Source organism: Castor canadensis, chromosome 5 (assembly GCF_047511655.1).
Source record: "Castor canadensis chromosome 5, mCasCan1.hap1v2, whole genome shotgun sequence".
In the NCBI taxonomy this organism is placed as follows: Eukaryota; Metazoa; Chordata; class Mammalia; order Rodentia; family Castoridae; genus Castor; species Castor canadensis.
Window position 1 is genome coordinate 150827563 of NC_133390.1, and position 13292 is coordinate 150840854.

Sequence of the window (13292 nt, forward strand, 5' to 3'; positions counted from 1 at the left end):
TATTATATTCATTAGTCCTGATACTAGATTTTATTATCTATGCAGTTACGAAAAAGCATATATCAATTACAACATCACACATTTGTTTTCAGAAATATTTTTACTTATTTATTTTCCCTTTTTCAGCAGTACTAGGAGTTGAACTCAGGGCCCTGTGCTTGCTAGGCAGATAAGAGCCTCCCAGCTCTATTTTGCTTTAGCTATTTTTCAGATAGGGTCTCATATTATTGTCTGGAGCTGGCTTCCTACCTAAGCCTCCCGCTGTAGCTAGGGCTGTAGGCACATGCCACCACATGTCTAGTTTATTTGTTGAGCTGGGGTCTCGCTTGTATTTTCTCCAGACTGTCCTTGAGACGTGATTTTCTAGCTCCACCTTTTATGTAATTGAGATAACAGGCATGCCACCACACTTGCCCAGTTAAAGTATTTTACATTTCTACATTTTTTCTGGGTAATTCTACATACAATTTTTGCTTTATGTATTAAGTATTATTCTCAGAAAGAGTGAATAGGCTTCAGCAGATGCCAAGGGGCCCATGGCACACAAAGTAAAGACCCCTGATTAAACAGCTTCGAGCATTCACACAGTGAAACAGGCATTCCCTTTCTCAGCTTCCTAAAATGACCCTGTATACTGGTGATTTCTGAGTTAAAATCATCATCTTTGTGGGTTTTTTTTAAAAGGGAGTTACAAATAAGCCAAGTGACTTAACCATAGGCAGTAACAAACTAGAACTGAAGCAAATCCTAGTCCTTTATTTGCCTTTCTGAACCTGTCTGACCACTCTGATTCTTAACAGAGAGATCTCTTAGGTCTTTTGAAACACAGGGCTTTATTTGCTATCAATGTGTCCAAGGAAATATTTTATACAAACAATTTCTAGTATTTAATTTGCACAACTCCTTATATAGCTACCAATTTATTCTTTAAAATTTTATACTTTAAGTCAATATATCATTTTCCCTTTTTCACAGTGATATAAACTTTCATAAATCACAAGTTTTGACAATTCCCTGCCAACCTAATTAATAGCTATAATAAAGATATTTACACTTTTTTATGATGAAGAAAAGTGCAGGATGCAGTGGAGCTTTAGAAAGGAGGCAGAATTTTGGCTTGAGTCCTACTTTTGCTAACAGATATGCCACCTTGGCCAAGCCATGCAACCTTCTAGACTTCAGCTTTCTCACCTTTAAAGCAAGACTTTTAATAAATGATCTTTCTTGTAGAATGTCCATGGTAATACAAGGATCAGAGAAGTAGATAATCCAAACAAATGTGGACTCATGTTCTGAGAGTCACATACAGGAGAATGTCGTGGATTAGATGGTAGTAATGTATCACTGCTCATTCCTGATACTTAATTTTGTTATGTAAGAGAATGTCTTTATGGAACACTCAGGGGTGAGGGGTATCAGGTTGACATTTTACTTTCAAATAACTCATAAAAAAAAGTTCTTTGTACTGTACTTGCAAGTCTTCTGGGAGTTTCAGATTATTTTTAAAAACTTTTAAACAAAGCTTCTGGAAGGATAACTGCTAAAACTTCCTATTTTAAAATTAAAACGACCAACCAAACAAAAAGCCTTAGGCCAGGGCCTAGCAAATAGTAAGTGGCTTACAAACGGTCACTATTAAAGAACCAAAAAGAGAAGGGAGAGGAGATGGAGGCCCACAATGGCACGATGAGAAATCCCTTGCCACCTCTTCCCCCACACATGGTCTGGTCCAGGGTGGGAAGGCTGAAAGATGGGGGCTGAGCAGGGCCAATGAGAAAGGCAGGGGAGAGCAGGGACACCAGGGAAGCTGGGAATTCCCCAAACTGCCCACCTGAGGTAGCTAGAACACTCCCAGTAGCATGGCTGTCCTTGTTGGTAACTGGTCAATACACTTTGATATATAGGATTTATGTTTTTGTTTTCACCTGAGTTTCATTTTCAGGTTTTATTAAATTTTAATTTCTGAATCCAATGTCTACAAAAGAGTCTAAAAACTGGCCTGTCTCCTGCATTGTTCATGCAAACATCAAGCAGACTGCAACTCATCTTCCAAGAAACAACCCTTCCCCTTTCAAAAGAATGACGACATATGGCTCAAGTCATTTACTCTGTCAGTTCTTTTGAATACTGCGTCTAGTCTTTGATTTCCTTTCAAATGTGCTTTAGTACAACTACAAAGCCTTCTGTCTAATCATGTGCTGCTGTGGCCTTTGCAGTGTTACTGCTGACCACTTCTCCCTTCCTGATGCACTCTATGTGGGAGTATGGTGAACGGTGGATCTCTCATAACTCAGTTCCCCCTTGGTGGTGCATCCTCACTGCTATGTTCAAAGCCACCTTATTCTACCTGTTGATATATCCCAGATTTGTAGCACTCTCAACTGGGGATAGTAATGTCTGCTGTAGGGACCATCTGGAGAAGTTTTTATGTCAGTGATTGCAAAGTGCTATTACACTTGGTGAGCAGGGTCAAGGGTATTTTTCCATTTTTGGACCTTGAGATGGCTTTTTTTTTTTACCCTGTTTCCAATGATTCTCGCATTACCTAAATTGGGTGGAGCATCCCTTTTTATTTCAATATGCTTTGTATCATAAATAGGATATTTTAGGAAGCCTAACTGATATCCTAATGACTTTGTGGACATTGTTTCAAGGTAACCTAGTAACGAGAATCCATTTGCTAACTTTTCCTTTGTCCAGAGAGAGAAAGAGAACATGTAGATACTTGTGATTCTTATAAAAGTGAAAATATTGTATTTTTAGGAGTTACAGATTCTAATTTGAATTCAGTAATACAAGACAATCAATGAGCATGGAACATGCGAGATTGATGGTTGTGCTCTGCGAGAGAAGCCATTAGCCTTTTGAAGCCTAGATGTTTAATAAGAGATTCTTCCAGAGAATCTTCCATGGCTACTTCTGTGACTGATAAATGCACAGCAGGGTTTTATCTCTGTGAAACATTTTAGCCTTCGACTTTAACAAGTTGCCACTAAATGGATTTGATATTTAGAATTCTGCCTCCTTCAGCATCTGCTTCAATAGCCACCCACCCTGCCTCATTTGTCCAGAGTTCTTTTACTAGCAACAGCTCATTAGAAGAGTCTGTGGTTTCAAGGCTGCACAGAGCCAAAAGAATCTAAAATTTAATTTAAAAACATAGAAAAGCATGAGGATCTCAGGAAAGAAAGAATAGGTGGCTTATAAGTTTCTTTTTGTGCTGCTCTGATGGGCAGCTGCCCCTTTTTCAGGGCACTGCGTGGCACACTCCTAAGTTCCTAGGCCTGGCTGCCTTGGTTTATCTGCTGGAGGCTCCTGAGTTCTGTGCGGCTCTAGAACACAGTCATGGACATGAGAAGAATAAGGTGAGTGGGGGTGTTGGGGACACGTTCAGACCATCAATAGTCATTTATTAGCACACTTTTTGCTACACCACTTATCTTTCTGATGGGATCAGACTTTGGAGGCCTCACCCTGCCCTGGTTGTCATCATGGGTGACATGACGATTTTAAGTAGAGTAGGGGCCATGGCCCACTGATCAGGGGGCCTTGCTCTGCTGTGCTGGATACTTTCTTTTCCTTCACACCCTCTTCTGTTTCACCCCACTCCATAGAGGATTGAACAGGATTGAACAAGATAAACAAGACTCTAGTCCAGCCCTACAAGGCCATGGGTGAGTCTGACGTGCTCACACCTCTGTCTGTATCATTGCCTTGAGAAACCTGGTTTCCTTCCACCTCTTGGCACTTGTTCCTCTGTATGTGTGTGGCCAGTTTTTCCATCACTGTGACAATTATCTCTTCTTAAGAAATCACCAGTATTCAATCACTGGGGCTTCTCTCTGATGACCTTGTCCAAACCTAATCACCTCCCAATAGCTCCACTGCTAAACACTATAATAGAGCTAAGTTTCCACCCTCTTAATCCCTCACTATGGGGATTAAATTTCAACACATGAACCCCTGCAGGGCAAACTCAAACCATAGCCAGTGTGTTATCCCACATTGGTTGGGAAGCCTAAGAGATGTCCACACCTTGATGGTTAGTGCTATATCAAACACTCTCTGCCAGCTCTTGGATACTGCCTCCTCTGCCAGCTGCCCTTGGATACCACTGTTCTAAGGAAGTGAGGACCAACTTTCTCAAGAGGGCCAGCCGTCTTTACCTTTCAGACTAGATCAATAATTACAGAACATCTATCATCCAAGGCATAGGTTTTGGTCCAGTGATAGCTGGCCAATATCCAGGAGGCAAGAGCTGAGTAAAGCTGGAATGAATAGGTAATTCTGGACTGGAGAGATGAGTTATCTTCAGACAGATAAGATGGAGGAAGGAAAGTTACGCCAGCTGGGGGATAGCCAGAAGTGGGTGTGAAGAGAGCAATGTCCAAGGGTCTGGCGTGGATGGGGCAGGGAGTTCTTGTATCAGAGGAGAGACAAGGTTAGGCTCTGGAGGACTGTGTACCTGATGCAGAAGCCAGATGAATGCTGCTGACAACCTGCCAGTTTCAGGCTGTAAAAGTGTGCTATTATTAGGGTAACCAGGACTCACTATGGTACCTGGGAGGTTTATCCAGGACAGAGCTAGTCCGTAACGAAGAGTCTCAAATTAGTTATTAATAGCACCCTCTTTCACTCTGAAAAGGGCCCTGGATCACATGCTAATGGCATGTGTATATGCATCACAACACAGTGCACATATAACCTGGTACTGAAGGAGTGGGGCACATACAGCCGACTTGACAGTGAGATGTTCCCACACACATCCTCATGTAGTGGCAGGGGCAGGGGGAATGCTGAGATTGATGCTGGAAATGATCCCAGCCCATGGTATTTACATAAAAGGAGTCTCAGATTTTGTTTCTGCTAAATCTGCTTGGGTCTGTTGTACTCCAGGCTGTATACTCCAAGACAGCCTTCCTTTCCTTTTCTCTCTTTTCACAAATGACACTTCCTCCACTCTCTTGCTGTCTAAGAACCTTCTGGTTCAGTAAGTGAAAGCCACCATTCACTCCATGAATCTGTATCTCACTTGAGTCCCCTTTCTGGTTTTGTCTCTCCACCAGCCCCACCAATAACATTAGTCTTGGAGTTCTAAAGCACCTTGCATCCTATCTTATTAATAGCAAAATTAATCATCAAAAAATCAGTAAGCTGGAGCCTCCCTCCCCCCATAGCAACCTTGCCACTCACATATATTCTAGAACTTGCAATTACTCCTTTAAAGGACAAAACCCACAAATCACAAAGACAGGACATGTGGATATCAAGATATTTAATCGAAATTAACACTTCAAAAGGATGGGGTTGGTGGAGTGGCTCAAGTGATAAAAGGGCCTGCCTAACAAGCATGAAGTTCTGAGTTCAAACCCTAGTACCACCAAAAAAAAAAAAAAAAGATGGCTGGCTGGAGCAGGTGCTTTTGAAGCCACAGTCTTGGTCTGTACTTGTTTATATCTGAAAGCTAAAACTGGATGAATCACCCAGAGGAAAGTAGCGTATGCTGTAACCTTCATCCTAATGACAAATAGAGACAAAGCACAGGTTCCGTTAAGAGGCCACCATTGGGGAATGAAATGAACGATGGGAAACTAAGATAGATGTCATCAGTAAATAACTCCAATGGGTGCCAGGGCAATTTAACAAGGCCAATGTTCTGAGTTATAAACAATCTTACTTTTATGTTGGTAGATTTCACACTTTTCTTCAGAGATTAAAATGTTCTAAAAATTAGAGAACTGTAATATCTAGGCTCCTACCTCCCCAAATTGACAATTAACATATGGTCACATTTGCTTTAAATCTTTTTTCTCATTAGATACTTCATTTGAAGTTGAGTGCTTCATCACAGATATTAATTTGATTCCTTCCAGACCATTTTTATGGTTAGGTATATATGTAATATATGTATATATTATATATATCCATAAACAGTACAGTGTTGCTTTCAATATGCATCTTACTTTATTAAAAATTTATTTTCTATGCACAATGTTTTACATTCTGCTTCCAAATTTTGTATACAACTTTACAATTTTTTACTACTACACCTTGTTTTTGGCTTTGGTTTTGCGTTTTGCACCTCTTTGCTGGTACTGGAATTTGTTTAGCATTACCAGGGATTGAACTCAGGGCCTTGCACTTGTTAGACAGGTGCTCTACCACTTGAGATGCCCCCATGCTTTAGTTATTTTTCAGATAGAGTCTTGGGACTGTGATCTTTCTACTTATCCTATCCACATAGCTGGGATCACAGATGTGATCATCCAGCTTATTTGTTGAGATGGGGTCTTGAGTCACATTCCTCCAAATCTCTGCCTCCCAAGTAACTGGGATTACAGACATGAACCACCACACCTGGCTTTCACCGTTGTTGATATATAGATAGATCTGCTTTAAAGTATTCAAATATGTAAACATATTTGAACCACCACACCTGGCTTTAACCGTTGTTGATATATAGATAGATCTGTTTTAAAGTATTCAAATATGTAAACATATTCCTCCATTCTCTTGCTGATGGACATGTAGGTTGTACCTAATTTTTCACTATCAAGGTCTCAGTGAGCCTCCTGATACATACCTCCTTGGGCAGAAGTGTGAGACTTTCTCTAAAAACATATCCAGAAGTGGAATTACTGAGTGGAAGGGAATATGCATGTTCAGTTTTACCAGACCCTGCCAAATGGCTCTTCAAAGCACTCCCACCAGCACTGTCTGGGCTTTCCTTTTCTCCACATCTTTGCCAAACCCTGACATCATCAGACATTTCAGTTGTCTCTCCTTATGTGGTTTGGATTTCCCTGATTACTAGCAAGCTGAGCTGCTTTGCCACAGTTACAGGCCCTTTGGGATTCCTAGTCTGTGAACTGCTTATTCATATTTCTTACCATTTTTTCTATTGTTTTTTTCTTCCGTCTCTTTTTTATCTTATTTATTTTTAATGACATACAAAATGAATGACAAAGAAAACACTTTTTTCTGACTAGTCTTTGAATAATCTCATGATTACAGTTAATGGTTCTCCCAAGGACAGGGATAAGACTATTAGGGTGAAATAAAGACTTCTGAGAAGTCACAAGGTTTGTTTTTGTTTTAGTTAGTGGCAAACAACCCTCACAGTGTCAGGGTATTGCTACCAAAAGGTGATGATATTGTGTTTGCACTCCATTTAATAAAGAAGTCAAGGATCCAAGAACAGGGAAGACAGCTGGCTCTATTGCATCTTATTTTCCAGACAAGAAAGCTGGACAAGGGCCAAGCCTCCAGAATCACTGGATCAAAGAGATTGGCAATTAAAACACAAAAAGTAAATCTGTTCACTTGTTTTCTTAATTCCTATGCTCTTTATATGGCTATCATTTGCCACAATTAGAAGCAGTGATATACTTTTATGTTGGTGATGAGGGGCCAGGCAGGGGAGCCTGAGGGTCTCCCTAGATGACCTGGGTAATGAGAGTTGAGGAATTCCTGGCTTCAGACCATGAAAATGCTCAACACTTCTCTTCCTTGTTGTGAGATGGAGACTTACCCTCACGCTTGATTTAAAACAGCTTATTTTTGCATTTCACCATAAAGGGGCAGAACTGTTTCGGAGGGGTAGTGCTGGGATCGACCACAGGGCCTTGACATACAAAGCATATGCTCTGACCCTGAGCTATGTTTCTAGTCCTAAAGGATCCAAATTTGACCGCAGTATACCAAGGAAAGCCGGGGGAATGATCTGCTGTGACTCTTTTCATTCTCTGGACCAGGACCTTATAACTAAAGCTGGAATAAGAACCATGAACCCTGACCCCGCCACATGCTGGGGCACAGCTGTAGGCACTTTTATACCTAGAGTCCTCCAGGGCACAATGAGGGAGGCTATCAGACAGAGGGACTAGAGAGACAATTTCCTCTAGGAGTCAGGTGGAGCTTTGTGCTTCACCAAAATGTGGAAAGCAATCATTTGAAAATGTTTTCCCCAAAACAGTTTTTAAACTTTCATTTCACATAGGAAGTTTCTGTGGATTTGTTTCATATCCTGGCCTAGACAGTAAGGAGCCCTTGTGAGCAGAAAGGAAAAGCAAGTGATTTGGATCTTGGTTGCTAAGGCAACATTGCTATTTTGATTATGACTGTTTACTTCAGCAGAGTTAAATGTGAGCCACTATGAAGCTTGAAATGTTAACCTTAACTGTAAGACAAATACAGTTTAAAATGATGCTTGAAGTGTCATTGGATACATTAAATTTAGCAGAGAGATTATTCCCCTGTGCTGGGGAAACAGAAATGGGATCCTTTTTCGTTAAAGAGAAATGGCGGGAGGGCCCTGCTCCCACAGTCTGCCCAAATCCACAGGTCAATATTTGGCAGTTTTAACATTTAAAAAGGAACAGAACAAGATTCCTATCAACATAGCCAGTTCCAGTGTTGACATTTGCAATAGGACTTTCAAGAGAAGGTAACATCTGTGACAGCAAGAGAAGTCTGACGTTTCTATACGCAGTAGGGTTTTGTTACAGACAGCTTTTTGTAAACAGATTTCACTCCATATCAATCTATGAAGTCAGAGACTTAATTGTAAATAAATATACCAGAACCTCCAAGTCATCACCCTTGAGCTAGAGAAGCAGCTCCGTGGTAGAGCACTTGCCTAGCATGTGTGAGGCTTTGGATTCAATCCCCAGTACCAAAACAGGAACGGGAGGACAGCAAAGTCATCACCTTAAGGGCCAAACTCATATCTGGAAAATGCTAACACTTCTCAGAGCATGCCAGGAATTATCTTACTTCTGGAAGTTTCTTCTAAGTGTCTTTGCTGGTGACAAATCTCCAACCTCAGAGGACAGAATTAACTTCTTGAAATTGTCAAGAGGCATTAGCAGTGAAATATGGTAAACAGTGTAGGCAGATGAGCAGAGTAACATGACATGGGGTAAAAATCGAGGTTTACCTACAAAAAGGAACTGATTTTCTGATGTTTCACCAGCTTGTTCTAAAAGCAATCCTCATGAAAGAATTCCAAGATCGGTTCTGTGCAATGCCAGTTTCAATATGTTATACTTTCAAATGGCTGCCAGGTAACAAGGATTTAATTTCTAGCCTTATAGAAGCTCATGGTCATAGATCAGAAATCTGAACATTTTATCCTGACAAGAAGTGATATTTGCAAGAATGGGATTTAAGAAACTTGAGCTATGTGACCTTGGGTCTCATATTCTCATTTGTAAAATGAGGATAATAATAGCTTTTGTCTCAAAAGACTGCTGCAGGAATTAAATGATTTTGTTAGTATAAAGTCTAGCACATACTCAGTGCTCAGCAAATAAAAGGTGCTTTATAATTATTACCATAGTAATGAGAATAGTACTCACAGCAGAGTTGTTACATCTAGGCACTAATAAGATGTTTGTCATTTAACATCCTGGATTTTAAAATGTAGGCAGTGGTAGAGGCATTTCATAAGGAAAGTTCAAACAAGCATTCATGGGTGACCGGAAGGACCATCACCTCTGCCCATAGCTACTGGTCCATTCTGACAATACAGGTGAAGGGATGAATCATAGCAAGCGGTACCCATGGCACAGCAGCAGGGCTGTGATTCCAAGTGCACCCACTGCAAAGCAAACATGAGCCCAGCGCGGGAGGAAACGCGGGAGGAAACAGCAGGTGCCATGGTGTGGGGGAGTGTCGAACACACAAGCTCAGGCTTCTGAAGCCTTCCAGCTGTCCCCAAACACATCCCGCCATGGGGGATGAGCACCAGAGTGTGGGTGGGCCTGACATGACTCAGCTTCCACACAGCCTGACGGTGGTAGTGGTTTCTGTAAGTTGAGGGCAGCTGTAAATCAGGCAAAGAGCTTCAGGGAAAAGTTTGAGCATGTAAATACACTGAAGGAGAAATAGGCTGTTTTGTTTTTAATGTTGTGAAATTAGGCAGAAAAGATCTAGCATTCACAGAATGACTGCTGGCTGAGTGTGAACCACAGTGGAGAGTTAAATTTATGCAGACAAAATGAGACTGGGAAATCCAAGGAGAACAGTTATGGGATACAATTCTCAGCCCACTTCCCCCACTGAATTTGAGGGAAGCAAAGCTTGGAGCTTTCTCTTCTGGAGCACAAAAGTTTTAGACAACATAAGAAAACTAAGAGAAACTGCTGGGGGAAAAAAAAGCCCTAAACAAAATTTAAACCCATATAATACATACTGTGCAGAAAAGGAATACAGGCAGCAGAGAAGTGGAAGCTGAGCTGACTGAATGACAGGAGGTACGGACCATGAGGGGAGAGGTGTTTGTGCTGTAAATGTTTCCAACGTGGATTTACTTTTAGGTTGTTTGTGTGTGTGTGTATGTGTGTCGTACTGGGATTTTTTTCTTTTTTCCTTTTATTTTATTCATATGTGCATACAATGTTTGGGTCATTTTTCCCCCCTTCCCCCTGCCCTCACCTTTAACCCCCAACCCCTTGCTACCAGGGAGAAACTATTCTGCCCTTATCTCTAATTTTGTTGAAGAGAGAGTATAAGCAATAATAGGAAGGAACAAGGGGTTTTGCTGGTTGAGATAAGGATAGCTATACAGGGAATTGACTCGCATTGATTTCCTGTACATGTGTGTTACCTTCTAAGTTAATTCTTCTTGAACTAACCTTTTCTCTAGTTCCTGGTCCCCTTTTCCTATTGGCCTCAGTTGCTTTAAGGTATCTGCTTTAGTTTCTCTGCGTTGAGGGCAACAAATGCTGTCTAGTTTTTTGGGTGTCTTACCTATCCTCACCCCTGCCTTGTGTGCTCTCGCTTTTATCATGTGATCAAAGTCCAATCCCCTTGTTGTGTTTGCCCTTGATCTAATGTCCACATATGAGGCAGAACATACGATTTTTGGTCTTTTGGGCCAGGCTAACCTCACTCAGAATGATGTTCTCCAGTTCCATCCATTTACCTGTGAATGATAACATTTTGTTCTTCTTCATGGCTGCATAAAATTCCATTGTGTATAGATATCACATTTTCTTAATCCATTCGTCAGTAGTGGGGCATCTTGGCTGTTTCCATAACTTGGCTATTGTGAATAGTGCTGCAATAAACATGGGTGTGCAGGTGCCTCTGGAGTAACCTGTGTCACAGTCTTTTGGGTATATCCCCAGGAGTGGGATTGCTGGATCATATGGTAGATCTATGTCTAGATTTTTAAGAAGCCTCCAAATTTTTTTCCAGAGTGGTTGTACTAGCTTACATTCCCACCAGCAGTGTAAGAGGGTTCCTTTTTCCCCACATCCTCGCCAACACCTGTTGTTCGTGGTGTTGCTAATGATGGCTATTCTAACAGGGGTGAGGTGGAATCTTAGTGTGGTTTTAATTTGCATTTCCTTTATTGCTAGGGACGGTGAGCATATTTTCCTGAGTTTTTTGGCCATTTGAATTTCTTCTTTTGAGAAAGTTCTGTTTAGTTCACTTGCCCATTTCTTTATTGGTTCATTAATTTTGGGAGAATTTAGTTTTTTGAGTTCCCTATATATTCTGGTTATCAGTCCTTTGTCTGATGTGTAGCTGGCAAATATTTTCTCCCACTCTGTGGGTGGTCTCTTCAGTTTAGAGACCATTTCTTTTGTTGAGCAGAAGTTTTTAGTTTTATGAAGTCCCATTTATCTATGCTATCTCTTAGGTGCTGAGCTGTTGGGGTTCCACTGAGAAAGTTCTTGCCTATACCTATTAGTTCCAAAGTATTTCCTACTCTTTCCTGTACCAACTTTAGATTTTGGGGTCTGATATTAAGATCCTTGATGCATTTTGAGTTAATATTGGTATAGGGTGGTATACATGGATCTAGTTTCAGTTTTTTGCAGACTGCTAACCAGTTTACTGGGATTTTTTTCAACTCAGAGTTTTGAACTTGCTCTACGACTTGAGCCATGCCCCTAGCCCTTTTTTACTTTAGTTATTTTTCAGGTTAGGACTCATATTTTTGGCCAAGGTCATCCTCAGACCACAATCCTCCTACTTACAATCTCCCTAGTAGTTGGGATCACAGGAGTGTGCCACCACACCCAACTTGTTTGTTGAGATGGGGTCTTATTAACTTTTTGCCTGGGCTGGCCTCAAACAGCTATCCTCCCAGTCTCCATCTCTCAAGTAACTGGGATCATAGGCATAAGCCACCATACCTGGCTAGTATTTTTTTTTTTATGTGGGCTATCACTATGTTGTCCAGGGTGAAACTCATGGGTTCAAGCAATTTTCCTGCCTTACCCTCCAGGCAGCTGAGATTCCGTGTGCCACCACAGTGGCATTAACACAGAGCATTAAGGGTTAAAAGTGGGATCTACATAGAAATGAATTTCCACCTTTGCAAGGACACTTTAGTAGGGTTATAGAGATATTTACAAATTTTTGACAAAACTTGATGGGGATAAGATATTATGAAAATTCTCATGTTACCAAAGGTGAAATATTTTTTTTAATCTTTCAAAATGCAAGACTGAGCTGGCAATAAAGGAAGGACAGCCCCTAGGGCCCAAAAGCAATTCTGAGAGGTAAGAGAGCCCTGAGCTGGTAGCTACACCTGGCATACCAGTGCTAATGGCCACACAGGGTTCAGGACACAAACTGTAAAGCCATAAGCAAGATGGGATGCTTATAAGGAGGTCACACCATAAAGCCAAGCGCCCTGAAGTTATGCCCTCACAGAAAAGGTGAACTATGGAAAAAAATATGCCTTGCAAAGAATCCCAGTAAGAAATCTTGTTTATCTTGGCCTTGGTTCTGGGTGGAGGGGGGAAAAAAAAACCCCAAAAAACAAAAACCTCTCCTGAGATTTAACCACAAGCCAGAACTCATATGTATTTGTAGCCTAAATTGAGACTATTTGTGTGGCCTGAAAACCCCCAAGCCTCTTATCTACTTTACTTTATTGTTTTTATTTTTTTGATAGTACTGGGATTTGAACTCAGGGCTTCCTGTTTGCAAGGCAGGTGCTCTACTGCTTGAGTCACTCCACCACCTCCAAATTGATGTGCTCTTATATGACTAGTGAAAGTAAATTTAAATCTTAGAGGAATGTACCCCTAACCCAAACCTAAAAAAAAAGAAAGAATATTACACACACAGTTCCACTATGAGCTCACGATAAAATCAATAGTCACAAAATCTACCCTGAAAAAAGGTACCCTTACTGAGAAGGAGTAAGAAGAAGTACCAGCATCAGGATGAGACCCACAGAAACTCTAGATGCTATAGTTAATGGACAAAGAATACAAAACAAATGTGTATAATATGTTAGAGAAATAAAACAACTGAAAGTTTGAGCA

General features: G+C 40.9%; 1 protein-coding gene across 7 annotated transcripts in view; it reads right to left on the reverse strand.

Annotated features, from left to right (window-relative positions):
* Nucleotides 1-13292, reverse strand: part of Shld1 (shieldin complex subunit 1) — a 183737-nt gene that overhangs the window by 7825 nt on the left and 162620 nt on the right. The window lies entirely within an intron of this gene.